The sequence below is a fragment of the Durio zibethinus genome, chromosome 19 (assembly GCF_047325235.1).
Source record: "Durio zibethinus cultivar Kanyao isolate XHJ-2024 chromosome 19, ASM4732523v1, whole genome shotgun sequence".
Lineage (NCBI taxonomy): Eukaryota > Viridiplantae > Streptophyta > Magnoliopsida > Malvales > Malvaceae > Durio > Durio zibethinus.
In genome coordinates, this window is record NC_143180.1 from 21513932 (window position 1) to 21518580 (window position 4649).

At 30.6% G+C, this 4649-nt stretch overlaps 1 pseudogene; it reads right to left on the minus strand.

Annotated features, from left to right (window-relative positions):
- Nucleotides 1-1242: 1242 nt before the first annotated feature.
- LOC111309386 (MDIS1-interacting receptor like kinase 2 pseudogene) lies at nucleotides 1243-2970 on the minus strand (annotated as a pseudogene).
- Between the last annotated feature and the right edge of the window lie 1679 nt (nucleotides 2971-4649).

Sequence of the window (4649 nt, forward strand, 5' to 3'; positions counted from 1 at the left end):
ATTGTAGCAAATCCGTACTATAGTAGAATATTACAATTGATACTAAAAGTCAAAATTTTACGTATAGTCATTAGTTATATTTTAGAAATAGGAAATCCTGAAATACAAATTGAGTGCTTAAGCACAACTGTTCTATATCACTGCTAATTCACTACAAAAGCTTTATTATTTGAGTACTTAAACATTCTCAATACAAAGCAGAGAAAAAGAAATAGATTGAAAGCAAATACAAATACATGTGCCTAAAATTATTATTCAAATTACTAGCACCTTAATATTAGCCACTGCAAACCCATGATCCCACAGTTCTCCCAGTCAATGGAAGCGATTGACGACCAAGGGCATGCGCAACCTACTGCATAGTTGGTCGAAGTTGAGGATTGCCATTTAAGCATGCAAATGTTATCTTTGTAGTAGAGACAATATCCTTTGCAACTTGCTTTACTGGTGGTGAGAGATGCTGGTTTATCACATCTTTAAGTAAAATTTGTTGGTTGTCATTTGGCATTGATGTTGGTGTTGATGTCAATGATGATGACAAAAATGAAATCAAATCACCAGGATGCCTAATCATAAGTATTTCCATTCTTAGCACCTTAAACTTGTAAACATCACATCTCTCTTCTATTTTCATTGTATAGGCTAACTCTGCGTGAAAAACCTCAATCTAATAATTATAATTTATTTAGGCACAAAAAACATGCTAGAAATAATTAAGAAGTATAAGGTTAGAATATTATAATATTCACATACTGTTAGTATCCAATATCCTAAGTTTTATGGTTAGAAAAAGAAAGAGACAGAGAGAAAAAAAAACTACTATAGCGTGCATTCTTTTTCAATTTCAACCAAAATTAACGATTTACATGAAACTCAAAGAGTTTTGAATAGAAATATTATTATTTTTACAAAAGAAGCCACAACCTAAAGATAAGATAAGGGATAGTAGATACTGTTGCCACCACTTAAAAATAGTCACATTAATCAACTAAGTTATCCGGATTCAAAAATATTAATCTTTGATAAAACGAAAATATTATTACTACAAATAAATGAGTATTAAATTTTTATTATTAAGACTTTTATATGTTGAAATATATTATATTATGTAAACTTACTTCAAATTAAGAATTAAACCACTTGTCAATATTTCAAAATTAACATATAGTAGTAAAGAAATGATACCTGGAGCAATGTATCTAAAAGGGCCCGCAAATGTGGTCCAATTTGAGGAGTCAGGATTTAAAGCTTTGCTGTGCCAACATCTGAGACATCAGCCTCATAGTCCAAATCTAAGAAAACATTATTGCTGGAAATGTCTCGATGAATTATAGATGATGAATGCTCGTGATGCATATAAGATAAGGCATTGGCTGCTCCTTTTACAACATTTAGCCTCTTCTTCCAATCCAATTCCATTGCCTCGTCCTTGTTGCTTAACACCATTTTCAAACTTCCTCTTTCTACAAACTCATAAACCAAAAATGAATTCTTTGGATATGAGAAAAAGCCATACAACTTTACAATGTTACGATGCCTTATTTCTGATAAAGCATGAATCTCGCTTTCAAAGACTTTCAAGTTGTTGGAAATCATGCTATCTTCAGATTGGTGAAGTTTGTTCACAGCAACCACCTGACCAATGGGTAGCACAGCTTTATAAACATTTCCATCTCCTCCTGAACCAATACAATAATTGGAGTTGAAATCTTCAGTGACTTCAATAATGTTCTCATAGAGTATTCTTCCATTATATCCCCATACTGTGAAAATATCTCCAAGTTGTGCCTCCCCTGACTCAGATTTCTGGTGCGATTCTTTTGGCAAAGAATAAGGAAACTTCCAGCCATGATAAATAGCAAAAGCAAAATACCAAAGAGTGACATCACAATTAAAATGATGAACCTGGTTCTTTTTCTATGACCCTTTCTGTTGCTAGAATAGGAACATAAGGCACTAATCCTATGGCATTACCACATAAGCCCTTATTGTTTCTTAAGGTGTAGACACCCAATTTGGTCTAGGCCTGGATCAATTGGGTCTAGTCCAAATGGGTAAAATAGGCACATTTTTTCTTTTTATTATTATTATTATTATTATTATTATTATTATTTATTATTTTTTTTATTTTTTAAATATATTTATTATTTATCTACTAATATATTTATTTTTATCTATTAACATTTTCTTTTATTATTTATCTATTAATATATATATGTTTTTTATTATAATTTATCTATTATTATTATTATTATTTATCTAATTATTTTCTTTTAGTTATCTATTAATATATTTTTTTCTTTTTTTTTCTTTTTCTTCTTATTCGGTTGGGATTAGGATAAAAATTTAGAATTCTACCGTGAATTTGGGATTCAATCAAAGTTCAGATTGGATTCAAGGATTGAATCCAAATTCAAAAGGGAATTGGGATTGATCAGAAACTCTTCTAATCAATCCCTATAAATAGATCCACAGAAAATGAACAGAAAACACACACAGAAAGGAAACAAAAGCTAAAAAAAGGATTTTGGTGCGTTAGAATAGCTTTAGGAATTGGTGGGAAATTTTTTTCAAATTTTTTGGCATTTTTTTTTTTTGGAAACGTTTTGGAAATTTTCCATAATCCGACAAAATTTTTTGGCGAACTTTGAATTTTTCGACGAGTTTTCTGACCAGATTTGAAGATTCTGGTGACTTATTCCATATTTCGATAGAAATTCAATCGGAATCTAGGATTGTTTAGAGAGAGAAAGAGAGAAAAAGAGGAGAAGAGAGAGAGGGAAAGAAGCGATCTGCTGAAAAACAGAGGTTAGAGCCTTTTATACTTGTTGAAAATGACGTCGTTTTGGTGTTACTATTCCCAAAAGATCCACGTGTTTTGAAATCGGGTGACCCGACCTGAGTGCCAACCTGTGTTTGACCCACGTGTGACCCAAATGCTAGCCGACCCTTGGAGCCGAGTCGAGTCATTCAAAAGGTTTTTTTATATATTTATTTATTTATTATTATTATTATTATTTATTGATTAGATTATAATTATTTAGTATTTCTTATTTTATTTTATTTTATTTTTATCTTTATTTTTACTTTTATCTTATTTTATTTTTTGATTTTCTTTAAATAAGTCTTCAAAAAAAATATTTTTGAGGAAAAGTTGAAAGTATCAATTTTTCTTGAAAATAAGTCTTCAGAAAAAATATTTTTGAGGAACAGTTGAAAGTATCAATTTTTCTTGAAAATAAGTTTTCTAAAAAGTATTTTTGAGGAAAAGTTGAAAGTATCAATTTTCCGTTGAAAGTATCAATTTTCCTTGGAAATAAGTTCTCTAAAAAAATATTTTTGAGGAAAAGTTGAAAAATCAATTTTCCTTGAAAATAAGTCTTCAAAAAAATATTTTCGAGGAAAAGTTGAAAATATCAATTTTCTTTGAAAATAATTTTCTAAAAAAGGTTTTTGAGGAAAAGTTGAAAGTATCAATTTTTCTTATACAAAAACAATGAGATTTTAAGGAGAGAAGGATTTATATCTAAAGCTGAATCATTATTATTATTTTTTTCATTTTATTTTTTTTCTTTTTGAATTTTTTTTAATGTTAAATAATCCGATGATGGAGCCTCTGCAACTGAAACAGTAGTTTCTTTGCATACTCCTGAGGTGAGGAAATTTTTTTAATTTTCTGCTAAAAGTATTAGAGTCAATTGAGAATAATTTCCAATAATTAATTACTTGATAAATTTTTAAGGCTTATTGGATAATACAAAATTAAGTTGGTACCATCTTTTGATGGGCGTTGTGAGGGTGCTATAACTTTTCTCATACGTAACCGAACTCCCGAACCTTGTTCTAGTTAGTAGACTTAAACCTATTCTTTTAAGGACCCTTAAGCTTAGGTGTTCTTTAAAAGGATAGATTCCTTAGGTGGCCAATCGCACCTAGATAAAAAAGATTGGTGGCGACTCCTTAAGTTAATGTCTAACGATAGATCCCCGGATCTAGATGTTATGACAGCTTGGCGACTCCACTGGGGATAGCTGAGAGTCAGGCCAGCAAATAAATTTGTGTTATCCAAAAGCCTAATAAAATTGAACCTTTTTTGTATATATATTTTTATTCATTCATGTTTATTTACTTTATTAATTATGTCATTCATATGCATATGCATAACATGAGCTCTATACCCGAGCTTCGTCCCTCTAGGAGGGAGTAAAGTACCTATTGCTTTCATGAGGTTTAATGCCTCCGTAGTGGCTAGCGAAATACTCCCACTCAAATTGAACCTTTTTTACTTGTAGCCCGTAATGGGTGAGGATTAAGGTGCCTTACTAGTCCGTGATAGACAATGATGTAAGGAGCAATTTGGGAACCTTTAGACTTTAACCTCAAACCACATATAGTGAACCTTAAGAGTGCCTAACCTATAGATAGAGCCATCATCCTTCCCTTTTAGAATTAACCAAAAGCATAGGGTTCATTCCTCTTATTCTGTGTGATGTTTTAATTTACTTAGTTATTTATTTATTCTTTTTTTCTGGGCATACTAACCCTTTCTCTCATTCTTTTACATTGGTTCATGCTCATATCATAAAGTTGCATAAAAAACATTTTCTTAAAAGATGGTCTTCAACAAAAATTTTTCATGGACTTTACAA